Source organism: Camellia sinensis, unplaced genomic scaffold, assembly GCF_055761805.1.
Source record: "Camellia sinensis isolate YWXY unplaced genomic scaffold, ASM5576180v1 Unanchor4, whole genome shotgun sequence".
In the NCBI taxonomy this organism is placed as follows: Eukaryota; Viridiplantae; Streptophyta; class Magnoliopsida; order Ericales; family Theaceae; genus Camellia; species Camellia sinensis.
This window is the reverse complement of record NW_028129277.1, coordinates 10,066,203-10,083,566: the sequence shown is the minus strand read 5'-3', so window position 1 is coordinate 10,083,566 and position 17,364 is coordinate 10,066,203. Positions and strand designations below refer to the sequence as shown.

General features: G+C 37.2%; 1 protein-coding gene across 1 annotated transcript in view; it reads right to left on the bottom strand.

Annotated features, from left to right (window-relative positions):
- Positions 1 to 1,115: 1,115 nt before the first annotated feature.
- LOC114259225 (stress-related protein) overlaps positions 1,116 to 17,364 on the bottom strand; it is a 35,321-nt gene continuing 19,072 nt past the window's right edge. The window contains exons 4-5 of the transcript XR_014358770.1: positions 2,044 to 2,082; positions 1,116 to 1,463 (exon numbers count right to left, since the gene is read on the bottom strand). The gene's annotated coding sequence lies outside the window, so the exon portion shown is untranslated. The remainder of the gene's footprint in view (positions 1,464 to 2,043; positions 2,083 to 17,364) is intronic.

Sequence of the window (17,364 nt, the reverse complement as noted above, 5' to 3'; positions counted from 1 at the left end):
AAAGAGAGATGACAACCCAAAAATCATCGGCGATGAAACCACAAAACTCTTAGATCAAAAGGAAACTCTTGATGAGATCTACAATCTTTCTCAAAGGATCAAGGTGAAAAGATCACTCTAGGTGAGTAGATCTAAAGATCTAAGTGAAAAAGTTTGAGTTGAGAGAGAGAAAAGAGAAACTCACGATGTAGAGAGAGAAAAGAGGGGAAAAAGTGAAATGAATAAGTGTTTGGAGCCTATTCATAGTAGCAAGATAATAATAGAACAATAGCTCCAAAGTCAAATGAAAAAAACAAGTCAAGAACCCCCAAAAAGTAGGGCCCAAACCGACCCAAAAATCTAAAAATTACACACAGGTTTCGACCCTTAGGAAGAAAAGCTGAGACACCATTGTGTGCAAAGGACAAGGTGTCGACACCTCCCAAGCTAGTGTCGACACTAAATTCCAGCAAGCAACCCCAGATTCTGCAACAGACAAAGGGCCGATCCTTTCTAGACCGGTGTCGACCCTTGAGGTCAACAACAAAAGGCAAGTGTCGACACCACCAAAATTGGTGCCGACCCCAGAACAAGATTTCTAAGTTCCCAAACAACTTTTCAACGTAAACAAGCGTGAACAAACAATCCCAATAAATTTAAATCGATTTATACTCCTCTAAAACCAAGATATAGCAACACCAAAGATTCCCAAAATAAAATAAATGATTCAAATACACTTCCCAAAAGCTTTAAAAGGTACAAGTGCTACAACCTCTCCACCTTAGGAAATTTCACCCACGAAATTGAAGAAGGCCAAGCAAAAAGTAGCATGAGCACAATAGGAAACACAACCTCTAACCTACAACTAGATCCATATTTGGGATAGATTCCCAGATTCTGATTCAATATCGCAGCGCTCTGAGAACACCCGAACAAGAAGAACTACAAGGAAGAGATCATGATCACTCTTTCGACCAACATACTTATCAGAGTCCAAGAGACAAGGAACAACGTCAATTACTAGTACGTCTGTCACAACCCAAACTTGCTCCTAAAAGTTGAGCATGACTGGCCTGAATATAGGCATCAAAACCAAATAATCAAATAATCCATAAACATCTTATACAATACCGGGGCCTAAAATGGAAGCAATTTTAATATTCAAATAAGACGCCCATTGAGTAGTGTTTAAATGCCAGGATCGCAAAACATTTTCATCACATATGATATTACATACATAAATCACACCCACATACATACATATACAAGCCCAGCCCAATAAATGGGCGTGTAACCAAAAACGTCAAAGAGTTAAAAGTTATACAGGTTAATCAACGTTTGACAAAAGTATTGATGACCCAACATTGCGTGCTCTAAAAGGGACTCTACAAAAGGCAAAAGGCTTCACTTTAATTGACTTGACACAACGGGATCGACATAAGAGCTGTTGGAGTTAGACTAGGGCTGGCCCCCAGGTTCATTACCTACATAACATACATAATATAGAGTGAGCAAAGCTCGGTGAATAATAGCAATGTAAGGAGGTTCATATAAATAAGCATAAGACACAATGAACATAAAATTATAAGTCATGTGCTTCTTTTGGTTCTGAATTCACTCCCAAAACGGCCTTGGCCCCAATATCATATGGAACGGCCTTAGGCCCATCATAATATAGGACGACCTTAGGCCCAATATATTAACAGCTGTTCGGAACATTAGAGGGTAGACGGAACATTGACATGTCTCCACCTCCCTCGGCCTTAGGCCATGAGTCATAGACAAGTTATATCATTATAGAGTTGATGGAACATCGGCATGTCTCCATCTCCCTCAGCCTTAGGGCCGCCAATCATAAGTAGTTCACGTCAGAACGGCCTCAGGCCCATTATTGTAATGGAAGCAAAATGACCTTGGGTCCACATTAATGCCATTGTTCAATCATTTCATTTCAATGTTCCAATCATCCACAATATCAAGAACATATGCCATTCGTAAGTAACAATAAATAAATGATAATCAACGGAAGTAAATGAAACATAACATTACACTACTATTACTCACTGTGATGTGGATGAGCAACAGTCCGTTCCTGCACGTGACCTACACATAGCATACAACTCATAAGTAAGCCATTTTTCTTTAGTCTTTTTCTTTTACTCAATATTCGATTCGTTCACCTCTTATTTAATTATAAGCATTTTAGAAGGACCACATGTACATATTAGTAGTTCTAGAGGGTCTAACGGAGAAAAAGAAGCATACATAATTTTTTTCCTTGGACCGCACGTGCTGAAGCCCTCTACTGCACATGCGGAAAGGTGTGCTGCACGCGCCTTAATTTCAGAACCTCAAACTCTCCTCCCATGTTTTCCGCACGTGCGGCTATGGGTCCTGCACGTGCAGTCGTATGCTCTGTTTGGAGCAGTCCGAAACTTAGACAAAATGTAACTGACCAAACACATGCAAGGTACAAAATAGGGAAAATTATCTCTATATTATGATATATCATTACAATAAACATGAATTACAAGCATAATTAGGTCATAACCCTTTTCAAATTCATATCTATAACCCAAATCTTTTATATTTTCATCTTTACTTGGTCTATCAAGATATATATATATATATATATAAACATCTATATGCATGTGTGAGTTCAAAGCATGTAAAGCTAAAGAATAAGAAGTAATTCCTCTCAACATAGCTTAAGGCAACCCAAGACTCAAGAATCATCCTTCAAATCAACCAATTACCAAGCAAGACTCTCATTGCAAAACCCTAGCTTACATGAATGTAAAGTTTTCCTTCTCAAATCAATTAGAGAGAGAGAGAGGTTAGGATATTCTAGTTAAATTATACATACCTTGAATTCTAATCTTTAAAACTCTTTTTAATTTCTTCAATCTTCACTCTTGTTGAAGCCTCCTCTCCCTTTTCTTCTTCTCTAGCACTCTCTCCCTCGCAGGAGATATTTTTGATACCCACTCATCTAAGGCTCTTATAAGACCTTTATATCTATCAAGGTTAAAGTCTTAAGAGTGTTGAGCCTAAATATTTCCAATTAATTCATTACGAATTAAATTTTTACAAAACTTGATATTATGTCCTAAAAATCATGTTGATCATAATTATAAAGTCAATTTTGGGTTATCGTGCTTCCAAGGCTTCCAATTTCTTGTCTAAATGTCTCAGTTTCAACAGATTTTTCCTACAACCGACAGATATGATCCCGTAATCAGATACTTCACATAATTTAACACAATTTCACATAGAAATTCACATCAAGCATATAATTAGACACATAATTAAAATCTTAAAGCATAGAAGAGAGTTGGGTTATTACAACGTCCAAGGAAAATTAACAACTCCTCAACCGACAACAACACGCACCACTACCACCGGATAACCAATACCCACTTTGGAAGAGAAGGAAAACCCCCATTAAACCAAAAATTCGGCCAACACTAGCAAAAGCCAACGGCACACTACAATGTATGGTCCATCACAACAATTTCAATTCGCACCAAGCTTAGCAATATTTCCAATTATTTACACAGCCCGACATTTAAAGATAAAACAATAAAAATCGTTCATGTATATGTATATATATAAAATTTTCTTTCTCAAATGGTGTTCCAGATTACATCATTTACCATCAAAGTACATTTGCAAATCTAAATTTTTCACAACAATTACATTTACCATCAAAAGTGTTATTGAGAACATTAAACCAATTACATCCTCATGACTTGTCCATATTTAGTTTCCATTCAATCAACAAGCTATTCATTAACACAACTTTGATTAAATCCTTAGCATTTAGTTTAACCGTGCCATCACAGGTCACAACACAAAGAAACAAAACGTTCATTTTTCAAATTATTCTTAACATTTACCTGGTGAATTTCAACCATCACCTAATAATTTCCGTTACCCATCCGGTGACATCACAGCATCTTTATCATACACATTTGTAATAACAACGAACAGAAACAATCCGGTACATCAGAGGAGTAATAAAACATATACGACTTCCCAAAAATTGGGAGCACAAATAGTCATTAATACACATTAACACAAGTGCGGTTGTAGACACCCCATTTTTGACCGTCCTCAAGACTTGGATGTTCTTGCAGGTATATCCAGTGATGAGTTTGATTGCTCGTCGAGCGCTCGAAATTCGTGGTGGAACGCCATAGGTTTGAGCTTTCCAAACCCTGCATTAATTTTATCTCATTTTTGGACCATGTTTAGGTTCTTTCAACATGTTGTTTTTGATGCACTGCTGACCATGTTTGGGCACTACCGGCCATGGATTTTGTCTTGTTGGCCATTGATGTGCCTTGCCGGCCATCAATGAGCCCCTGCCGGCCATCACTGTATCAATAGATATTTTCTGATATTTTGTGCCAGCTGTTTGCACAGATTGAGCCATCTACTTGCACATGTATGGCTAGATCTCTTTGAGGGGATTTTGCATTCTCTATATATAGAAGCCCCCTCTTGCATGTGAGGGGGTTATAAAATTTTGAAGACAAAAAAATTCTCTCTCTCTCTAGAATTCTCTCTCTCTTGATATTTTGTGCCTTAAACCCTAAATTCTCTACCCTTTTGCATATAAGCCCTTGATCAAACTTGATCACCATTGAGTTGAGGATACTTGAGACCCCCTTTGAGCTTTAGAAGAGGATATTGGCTTGATTTGTTTTGATTTTGGTGTTTAGATTGCAGCTTGTCTTCAAGAGGTAGAACACTTGTGTTTTAAGTTTAATTTAAATACTTGTTTTGCCATCTTTACATACTGTTTTGAGTCTAGTTTTAACCTCTGAAAATCTTTGTTTTATGGTCTAAAATGGTGGTTTGAGGTTTGATTGGAGTTAGGGGTGGTCCACCATTCTTGTAGCTTGCTTGCTAAGTTGTTGTGCCATCTTTCAAAGTTCTTTAAATCAAACTTTTTGGCCTTTCTAACCACTGAAAATTAAAGTTATTTCAGTGGCAAAAACTTTGTTTTGAAGTCTAAAAGTGGAGGGGTTAGCCTCCCCTCATTGTGTCTTGTTTGCATGTGTAGATAACTTGACATGTGACTATGTTTTTCTAGCATGTTGTAACTTGATTTCAGCATGTTTTTGCTACTATTTTACCTTGTTTTACCTCTGTTTGGGACTGAGTAAGTCACTTGAGGCTTGTTTTGTATGCTTGTAGTGCAATTGTGCTTAATAGTCTAGTTTGTGCTATGTGTTGGTCTCTTATTCTAGCTTTTTTTAGCTTACTTCAAGCATGTTTTAGGACTCTTTTTAAGCTGTTTTAGGACTTTTTTGAAGTGTTTGTACCTTGTGAGCTTTGTATTGCATGCCTATAGTGTAGTGATCTTCACTAGTTTGGTGTTTTTGGCTTTTAAACATGGTTTGCATGAGTTGCTTGCATTTTGTAGTGTCATTTTGCATGTAATTTCAGCACATACAATCTCTACAACCTCCCTCATTTCATCACTTTTTTCATTTTCTTTGAGGGTTGGTTGACCTTAGGGTTGTGTTTAAGCTTGAGATTGAGATTTGTGCTTAATAGTTTTAATCCTCTTTTGAGGGTTTCTTCTAACCAACGGCATGATCTCTCTCATGCCTTAAATCTTCCTTGGTTGACCCCTCTCTTATTAGAGGACACTCACCTTGGACAAATTGACTAAAGAATGGTTTGGTAACTTAAAATGTGTAAATAAAATTGGACCAGTAAAACTTGAGCAAGTTAAGCATGTTGTGTTGCATTGCACGTGTTCAATCGGACGTTATATTGAACACAAGGAAGATTAGAGCATTTCATACTCAAAGTGATGAAATGAGCCAATCTCCTTGGTCTCCATTGCCTTTGATCACACATGATAAGGCGATGGCCTCGAGTCTTGTTTTGTGCATTTATCGAAAATGTACTCCTTGGATCTTTGGCCATCATGCATTGAAAATTCTTGATTGGTGGTTTTGGATCTAAGAGCGTTACTCCTTTGATGTTTTGAGATGATAAGGAGGGGTACAGCATAAACATACCCTTGGAAAACCCTCAATTTCCCTTTGTTTGTGCTCTGTTACAGTGTGGTGATTCAAAACACCAGTGGCCAGCAGTGGCTCATTGGTGGCCGACAGTGGCTCATTCTTGGCTAGTAGGGCACATTTTTGGCTGGCAGGGGGCCCGCAGCAATCAACCATAGCTGGCAGGCCACTGGTGTAATCCTCAACATTGAATTGGTAAGGTGGAGTAGAAAGTTTTTGAAGTGTACTCAACCTTGCAAACAAAGCCTCTCGGAATCAAAACGGAAGGCTTTTCGGGGCGAAAATCGAGTGCATGCATCTTCCGCTTTCCGAAGCAGAGCTATGGCAGCATAGTTTAATATTTCGCATGATTAGTTTATGTACATTTGTGTTGAAATTTAATTAATTAGTTGCTAATTAGTTAAGTGTTGTAATAATCAGTAATTAATTTTCTAGTTATTCATTTGATTTGTAATAATTAGTCTAATTAGTTTAATTAGATTAGTTAGCTGAGCTTGGCTTAGCTATTATTCATTCAGACCCTCCTTCACGAGGGCACAATGTTGTAATAAGGGAGCCTGTGTGTGTGCATGTCTTCCAACCCCACATCCTTCTCTCTTTTATTTATCCGCTTTTGATGGTTAGTTTAGGGTCATGTTTCAATTAGCATACCTTATGCTTGCATGTTTGCATCCATTCATTTGTCTTGCATGCACTGAGGCTCGGCGCATCATTTAAACTGCATTGTCAATTTCAATACTTATTTGAATACGTGTTTCAAAGTATGCTATCAAAATGAATCAAATACTGTGATTACGTAGCCGAGCCTATCTTATTACATTATTGCATGCGTTGCATTAGTCATTTAACATAGTTAGGATCATGCATTTTTGTAACTGAGTTTTTGTTTTGGCTTGGAGTACTCGGTAAGCTTTTACGCTTTAGCATACTTGCACGAGTGTGATTGCCATATTGCCATGATAGCATGCTTGCCATGGGGTTGTTTGCTTAAATGGTTAACTATATGAATCCTGTGGATGAAGGCTTGTTGCTTGAATTGGAACAATTCAACGAGTGTAAGTTTTAAGCCCACTTTGCGAAGTGGCAAATCATGTGTTAAGCCCACTTGAGGTGGCAAATCCACGTTTTAGCCCACTTGAGGGTGGCATCTTCAAACCATTTTTGAAAACAAACATGAGTTGAATTCGTTCCAGTATTTGCAATTTTAGTCTATATTTGTTTGTGTGCGTCACACAATAAAGTTAGCTAAATAACCGGAACAAGAACACATGAGGTTTATAAAACAACATATCATGATAGTAGAGGCCGATCTTTGATCGGGCGAGCGGGGGTGCTCATTTCAGGACCTTCCCCTCTCGTACCCAAGTTCCCGAGCCGAGGCAACTTTGGTGATGACGGACATGTGGCCTTTGGCACGAGTCAGGGTTTCCTAAATTTTTCCAAAATAAAATATTTAGGTAGCGACTCTGTAATCTGGTAAAGCAGTCCAATTTTGGCATTATTTGATTTAAAATCGATTTTCCAAAATGATTTGCTGGATTGGACTCTTTGGTGTTTATCAGTTTCACATTGCACTTTGTGAGATTAGATCCAGAACCGTAACAGGAGTCCGAACTGTAGGACCAATTTGAGCTCTCCAAAAGGGGGCGCTAAAAAGTCGAGCTACAGCGCTCACAATGTTTTATATTCAAACACTTTAATTCCATTAAGGTAATTTCACAAATTCACATCAACAACATACATACACAAACAAACTCCATGTCTACTAGTACCACTTAAAGTACTATTCGGCCGTACCACTATTTATCCAAACCATAGCAATTCCCAAATTGACTAGGTGTCAATTCACTTCAAATAACATTCATTTAAAATTGGTTGCAAATCGAAACAAAACTGACCAAACTATCCCAAATCAATCATTAAGTTCCATCAGAGGAAGCAACTACAAGGGTTCATCTCCTCTACGCGACTTAATCCAATTCACCCATGTTCTACTCTCATAATTCAAAAATTGGCATACTAACCAACACCAATTGTCCCTATCTGGATTCAGCACACACCCTTTCACATCTCACAGTTCATACTTATCGTTACCACTTTTCATTTACATGCAGACTAAACCAAGAAATTTTTGATGTTTCACCCTCAACCCCGAGGAATTTCCATCAACTTAAGACAAGCCTCATACAAGCCTCGCCATTACATATGGGATACTCCACACTCACGGAACCCTTCCAAGACACTTCTCAAACTTGCTACTCTACTTATACCTAAGCATTCCGAACTCTTAGAATCTGTACGCGAGTGAACATTGCAAACTCTTAGAATCTCGGACTGTAGACCAATGTACTGAACCTTTCAAAAGATCGCTTGAGCGCTCACTCTTGCGCTTTAGCGAAGAGAAAATTTTTAGACTGCTACAACCACCATGGTCTCTCTCTAAACTCAAACTTTTTCACCTAAATCTCTAGATCTACTCACTTCGGGTCATCCATTTACCTTGGTCCTTTGAGATAGATTGAAGATCTCGTCGAGGCTTTTTCTGAGGCCCCTGACTTTTGTAATTTCTTTTTTTGACCCTTACTTTAAATTATTTCAATGAAGACCTTTGATTTCTTAATTAATTTCAATTTTAACCCTAGAGTTGAAAACGCGTGCCAACCAAAAACTCACAAACCCTAATCAAACCCGGGAACTTAGGGATCATTTCCAAAACCCTAATAATAATTAAATTAATTTCCTAATTCTACTTTTTGCACAAAACCCTAGGTTTCTAGCTCTCATTACAATTCGTCGATTGATTCGAAACAAAGAAACTTTAACCAAATTTCCAAATCCTAATTAAATTAAATACTACAATTAAATAAATGTTCCAATTCATAAATTAAGGCCTTAGCCATCATATTTTTCTTGAATCACAAAAAGACCCAAAGATTAGTACCATTATATATATGCATACATACTTGTACTGATTTTCCAAAATATATAAGTTGTGCATAAAAGATCGTTTGTACACAAAAACAAATCAAAAAAATCTCTCCAAAATCCACATGATGGCCGGCCACCCCCCTAGGATACATTAGGAATTACTAGGATATACTAAGAACAAAAATGCCTTAACTCTTGGAGCAATTATCTTGGGTACAAATATAGATTTTGCTATATATATGCATATATGTACTTGTAACTAGAAACGCTTAATTAGTCCAAAACCTAACTAGATCATGATTAAGAATATAATTAAGGTCCTAATCATCCCTCATTCTATTACATTCAAACTAAATCAAGGCACTGTTCAATTAAATTGGAACCAATGGGCATTTTGGACTTTTCACACCAAATCCTCTTTAAATATATCATCCATCCCCATTTGCTGAACACATTTACACACTGACACACTATATATTTTATTGAGGGAGAGAAAAGAGAGGAAGAGAGAGCTTGGTGGTGGAAAAGAAGAAAGGAGAATAAAGAATTGTGCAAACATCCTATCTAAGTAACAAGTAAGCCACAACACAACATTCTCTTCTATTTTCCTCTTTCAAATACGTGTCTTCGAGTTTCTAACCATTAATTTTAGATGTGTTTTAATAGTGTTCTTGGGTTAACAATTGTGATAGCCACCTCCTTGATCAATTATGCTAATTATATGATTTGCATTGATTATGTGTTAATATGTGCCACGTGTGATTTGTAGTGTGCTATTGTTAACAGATGTGTAGAGGATATGAATTGAACTAGTCTGAATCAGTAATTTATACAAGGTTAAAATTAAATATTTGGATAGGTAATTAGAGCCTAATTTATATTAGTATGATTAAATTTAGTTTAATTTAATTTAGATTATGATGAGAATTGTTTAATTTAAGTGAATTTGATGTAATTAAAGTCAATGTAATTTATTAATTTAAACTTATAACTAATTGAGGTTTAGGAAAAATTAGTGAATTGTTTATACTACCTAAGCCTATTCATTAACTAAATAGGAAAATGAGAAGTTGATGGGTTTTGTTGGGAGAATATACAACTTGAGAGAGAGAAAGAGAGTTCTAGTGTGATAACCCAACTCGTACTATGCTTAATTATGCATGTGATTATGCGTTTGATATGAATTTGCAAGTTTAAGTATGGGAAATATGTGAATTTAGAAAAATATTTGTTGAAAGTAAGAATATCTGTTGCAATTGAAACTTTGAACTGAAATTGAAAGCCTTAGAGGTGTGATAAACAAAAACTGACTTCATATCTGTGATTAGCATGGTTTATACAGCTTATGGTGAAATTTTGAAAAATTATGATTTGTAATGATTAAACCATGTTTTATGAGTTGGATTATATATGTGTTGAGCCTTCTGTTCTTCATTCTTGGTGGAAAGCTCTTGAGAGTGAGTTAGAGAAAGTGGAAGAGGAAGAGCTAGGGATTTTGAGGAGAATCAAGGGGCAAACCTTAGATTTGAGTTAAGGTATGTTGGTTTACTTATAATCTTTGTCTTTAGCTCATCTTTGTCACGGAATCAAAAAGGAGTTAGGAATTTTGAGCTAAGGTTTTGAGTTATGTAATGGCTAGAGCTAAATGCATGGAATTGAATCCTAATCTCTTCATCTTTGTTTGATTTGAGTTCATTTTCGTGATTGATCCATGAAACAAACCTGAGATGGTTTATACAAACAAGATTTGCGGGAAGATCATTCATGGATATATGTATTTTAAACTTGTATATGTAAATCATGAATTTGTGAAAAGATGAGACCATAAATCTAATGATGAGGCAAGATTGATGCATGTAATATGGAATTATACCTAAATCATGCTTATATATCATGTTTCGAGTGAGTTTTGCTTTGATTTGGGCTTGGAAATGAGTTTGGAAGGTTTCCATCTTTGTGCCATTTTCAGATTGTCTAGGTGTGCCCAAACCGCTAGTGCGGCCGCAGGCTCGGCACGAGCGGCCCATGAACCAAGCTTGGACCAGACCACTTTGTGCGCTCAAGCGGCTCGAGCTTCAGCACGAGTAGAGCCAGACTGCTCAAGCGGTTGGCCGGCCACACGTGTGGCCAGGCAGGAAAGGAAACCTTGTTTTCTCGTGTTGGTACCCCGACCTCCGGAACGCATTCTCAACCTTATTTAAACCCTTTTGGGAGTGAAATGATGATTAGAAACTCATTAAAGAATGTGGTGATTTATGAAAAATAAGTGTACAAATTGAAACAAATGATTTATCAAATGTATGTGTGAAATGTTTGTGTAGGTCGTAGGGCAAAGGAGACGCCGCGAGTTCAAACACACTATAAGTAATAGTATGATACATATATGCTCTTTATTAGGTACCTCGAACCATGAATGGTGAATGGTGCTGATATTGTGAATTGACCGAAATGAAGAAAATTGACTAATGTTATATGGCATATGTAATATGATTGGGCCTGAGGCCGCTTGTTATATGATTGGGCCCGAAACCGATTGTTATATGACTATGGATATTGTGAGAACCTTATCATTATTTATTTACATTGCTTTACTATATTATTACTCATTGAGTTTCGCTCACCCAATACTATGTATGCACATATAGGTGATAAGCAGCATGGAACACACCCCTAGAGTCAGCTTCAGAAGCTATTTTGTGACCCAATCGAGTCATGCCTCCGAGATGGAGTTTTGTCTTTGACTCACACCATACCTTGAACTTATTTTGTTTTTTCCATTATGGTCTTGGGTTTATAAACAATATGTGCAAATTTCTTATGGCACTTATATTTTTGCTTGGGCATGTAAATGTATTGATGTGTTATGAGGTTATCTTTATAATTTTGCTCATGATTGGCACAACTCAATGGACTTCTCATTATTATATGCTTCCGTTTATGGCCCATTAGCATAAATATTCTATATGATCGTTCGAGGCCTTCGGTAATCTACGAGTTACTGGCCGATTATGACCCAAACTTTTAGGGGTGGGTTCGGGTCATGACATCTAGAGAAAGAACTCAAGAAAAGGAAGAAAGAAGAACAAAGAAGAAGTAAGGCTAATCTTCTAATTCATCAACTCAAGGTAGGAATTCTCTTCTAATTTCATGAAATTGACTTGTTTCACTCATAAGTTCATGGAATCTAATTTTAATTAAGAAGAATTCAAGCTTAATTGGTAGTTTTATGGAGTAATTTGAAGTTGAATATATGGATGGCCATCAATTATAACTGTCTGGTCTTATATGACCTATTGTATTGTTTTTCTATTGGATGTACGACGTATAACTACTATGATTTCAATATGATTTGATATGTTATGAGATACTGATTCACTAATGAAATTGACTGTTTAAAATTACTGAAAGGACATCATTCATTACCCCTTTACACCGTTATTATTCACTGGACTCTGTTTTATATATGTATGTAGGTGATCAAGTGCAAGACTGGACTTAGTGGTGTTGAGCTGAACTCTGTTTTTTGTCAAGCTAGCCTTTATGCCTCATTTTGAGGTTCTGACCGAGTCAAGCTTTACATGGGTGGTTTAGAATTCACCCTTTTATATTTGTGAACAAGTGTTATGAATATGTTTAAGACTGATTTGTTATTGGGACTTAATCCCTAAGTTATGTTTTTGTACTTAATTTTGACGTGGGCTTATGTTTATGTATATATAAAGGGTTATTTTGTTCATTTAAGTCTTTACACCTCATTAGACATTATAATTTATTATTTAAGGCTTCCGCCAGCCCCTAGTATTGTATTACTGTTAAGCAGGCCTTTGGTAATCTCGAATTACTAACCGATCACCTCTCTAATCCATTGGGAAGGGGGTTAGGTCGTGACAAAAATAAAAAGAGTTGAGCCTTGTTCTACCCTTACTTGTGTTTTCCCTTAATCGGTGCAAAACTATCTTTCTCTACAACTATCTTTCATAACTTCTAAAGGCATACCTTCAATCCAAATTTCTGAGTTTAATATACATTATTTAGCACGTTAGCATAAACAACATTTGAGGATTGTTCTTTAAGTCCTTAGAGATAACTAGCTATACACTAACGCAAGTAAATGTGAGTTCTGGTTAAAAGAAGTAAAATTTTTTGGGACATTTAGTATTTGAGAAAGGGATTGCAGTAGATTCAACCAAGGTAGAAGCAGTCTTGGATTAGAAGCAACCAAAGACTGTGTCAGAAATCTGTAGTTTCTTAGGATTGGTTGGGTACTACCGAAGGTTCATTCAAGATTTCTCTAAATTATCCAAGCCATTGACACATTTGACATAGGAAGGAGTAAAGTAAGAATGGAATGGAGCTTGCGAAAAGTGTTTCCAAGACTTGAAGACAAGATTAACCAGCACACCAATATTAATCATTCCGGAACGAGATGTAAGGTACACCATGTATTGTGATGCATCTAAGAAAGGGTTATGTTGCGTACTTATGCATAATAGAAATGTAGTAGCCTATGGTTCTAGGCAATTATAGCCGCATGAGAAAAATTGTTCAACGCATGACTTGGAATTGGCAGCCGTGGTTTTTGCCCTAAAACAATGGCGACATTACTTGAATGAAGAGCAGTTTGAGATTTTCACATATCACAAGAGTTTGAAGTATCAGTTTACACAGAAGGACCTAAACTTGAGGCAGAGACGATGGAAGGAGTATCTCGAAGATTATCAATTTACTCTCTCATATCGCATTGAGTAGCAAGAGTAAGGGAATGATAGCTAGATTGACAGTGAAAGAGTGGGATATGATTAAAACTCTCAAAGAAATCAAAGTTCAAGAGGAGAAGGCATACCTTGGTGCACAAAATATGATAAGTAAAGTCATGGAAGCTCAAGATCACAATCAAGAAGTAGTTTTCATCAAGACACGCTTGGAATTAGGGGAACCAGTGCCCAACTAGTCAATTCACTCGAATGGACAATTGAGGTACCAAGGCAGGCTATTTGTGCCAAACAGATACTTAAATACTCAAGGAATTTCATCACTTAGCATATGCGGTACATCCAAGAGGGACTAAAATGTACCACGATTTGAAGCGACAGCATTGGTGGAGTAGTATGAAAAAGGATGTGGCTAAGTTTGTGGCGAGATGCCTTACATGCCAACTGGTGAAAGCAGAACATCAGAAACTAAGAGGAATGTTGTAGCCTCTACTAATAGCTGAATGAAAATGAGAACATGTAACAATGGACTTTATGACTAGGTTACTATAGGATGCCTTGAGGGTTACCCCACGTGCCTGACAGATCAAACTTCTAATCTCCTGACCTAATTTCACTAGTGCAATGTGAAAATAGAAGATGAGAGTCCAGATCTAGCAACTTTTGTAAAAAAAACCTATTTTATTGCAGATATTTGCTAAAAATGGACTATATCACTAGATCTCAGAGTCGCCACCTAATCTTTTGGAAAAATTAGAAAACCTGTGACTCATGCCAAAGGCCACTGTCTGTCATAACCAAAGTGTCTCGGCTCAGGAACTTAGGGATGAAGGGGGAAAGTCATTAATTGAGCACCCCCGCTCACCCGATCAAAAGATTGGCCCCTAATAAGTCATGATGGGGCTTTTATGATTGATATATGTTCATATTTTGATTTATTAATAATGCTAATATTACTATCTGAGGTAATCAAGTATAGATTGTCACTAATTTTGGTTATGCTTTGATTTCATGCAATTTTTGGAAAAGCCCTTTTGTGTACAAACTCAAAAGCATAAGAATCAATTATATTCCAATACAAGCAACACAACCTCCATCCACTGGCATTCATACAGATGTTTCAATTAAGTACTTAGTCTCATGGTATAGCAATACATATGAATAGTAACATGCACTTATAGTATGCTAAAGCAAAGAAATGCTCGCCTAGTACTCCGTGGTGAATCAAAAGAAAGTATTAAAGTATATGCATGATTCTATGTATGGGTAACTAAATGCAATACATATATAACATGCACCTATAGGTCCGGATACTAAGATATGATATGGATATCATCTCAAGACATGAGGTAGCACATATATTTAGCTCATAAATGATAAACTCCACAAATGCAAATGAGCCGGACTATAATGCATGAAAAGTGGACGTAATACATGGGTGTGATAAATAAAACATGATGCTTGTAATGACCCCGACCTCCAATTAATGCTAATTCATGATTAATTATGCTTAAAAGTAATTTAGGAAGGATTTGGGATTTATTTTCATGTGTATTGCATTATTTATGTGTTTCTATCTGTTTGCCATAAAATGATCTGTTCATGTCTTTGACTTAAAACTGCGAATTGAAAGCCTTATCGGCGCCCGATTTCGAAATTGATTAATGTTTTATGTTAGTTAGATTTTATGTGAATTTATGGTAAATTTAGTTGAAATGTGATTTGGTATGATTAAATTGGATTAAATAACATTAAATTACACTAGTTTGAATTATTACACTTATGCCACTTAGTGACTTGTATTGAGACCACTCCCCATTACACCTTATTACATTTAGAGGCATCTCTCATCAGCCTTCTTTGGAGAGACAAACCGATTGAGAGAGAGAGAGTGGGAGGATAGGCTTGAATTCATCAAATTTAACTTGGAGACTTGAAAAAATTGAAGGAGTCATGCATTTTTGAGCTTCTACACTTGTAATTCAAGGTCTAAGGTAGGAGAACCAACTTCTTGAGCTTGCATTTAAGTTTAATTCTTGCATGGTTCATGGAAGTTTAGAGTTGAAGACAAGAATTGGTTGAAATGTTGAATTGAAGCTTGTATCATGCATGCATGTTCATATCTTAGCATTTTGAAGTGTTTTCATGGAAATTCTTGCATGCAAGACCATATTCTAGTTATAGTCCATGAGTTCATCATGATTTTGAGTTCAATCTTACATTTGGTCATGTTTTAGAACATTGGATTTAAAATGAACACTTGCATGTAAGCTCTTGTTTTGTTCTTGAAGTTTTTCTTGAAATTGTGTTTAATTGAACTACCTTTGGGTTTTGATTTAGCAAATTGATCTTCAAAACATGTCATATTATGAGTTTACAAAAGTTTTCCAGAAAATTAGCCCAAAAAGATCGAATTTGATGCATTGTAGTTGAGTTTTGAGCTTGAGGTTCAAATCTGGAAATTCCAGATTTTGGACTCACGCTCAAGCGGGGAACTCCATGCTCGAGCGTACACACTGAATTCATGCAGTCCGCTTGAGCGGGGAAAGTAGCACTCAAGCGGGAAATGCGTGTATCCAGTACTTTGCATGTGTTTACAGTCCGCTCGAGCGGGGTAATATACGCTCGAGCGAGGACTTATGTCTAACGCTGGAGCGGGTATTGAGCGCCCATCGAGCGTGAATTTCGTGCATCCAGTACTTTTACTGTAGCTTGCAGTCCGCTCGAGCGGAGTAATCCACGCTCGAGCGGATTCCTTTTGTCTGCATGTCCGCTCGAGCATAGAAGGCCACGCTCGAACGGGACCCCTGTTTTAGCAAAATTTTGTAAAGTGTCTTGAAGTGCATCTTTGTATCCTCATTCCATCCTAGGCATTCCTAGGCCATGTTTAAGACTCTATAGTGAGGATTTAAGGTTAGAAACACACTAAGAACTATCGGCATAAGTTTTGTACATTTAGAACGTGTGTTTTAAGTGTGTATCTGTTATGTGTCGTTTAGGTCACGTGCCGCGTCCTGTCTGATCGATCTGCTCTGTCTGTCTGTCTCCAAGCCCACTGTGAGTAATAACTCTGTAAAGTTATGCTTAACCTAAGTATTTTCTGACTGGTATGGTATAATTTGTTTTCTTAAATGCTATCTTACTAATGATGAATGAATGTCCAATTTTCTTAAAAAGTAATTGTGGCACCCTTAGTTCATGTGGCCCTCGCCCGGAGGTAATAATACCGCGGCCAATCTGCATCTGGCCCTCGCCCGGGGGTAACAATACTGCGGCCAATCTGCACGTGGCCCTTGCCTGGGGGTAACAATACCATGGCTACTTGCGCGTAAGTTATGGACCTTTGTGGTCGTTGGTACCAACTGTGTATATGGGTCTCGGGACTAATCTGTTCTGATAGCTAATGGGTGTACCACGTATGATCTGATGCAAAATCTGAATATGAAAATGTATATGAATCTGTTTTTGTTTTGAAGTCTGATTATGCTCTGATTTAAATGATGGATTCTAACTTGTGCTGGACATCATTCATATAACCCCTTTACTCTGTTATTATTCACTGGGCTTTCGCTCACAGTTTATATTATGTATGTAGGTGAGCCGACACTTGACCAGGGCCAGAGTTGACACCCTTTTGTACTGTTTTTGGTCAGCCAACCGTTGTGCCTCCCGAGGAGGTTCCGTCTGAAGTCTAACGCCAA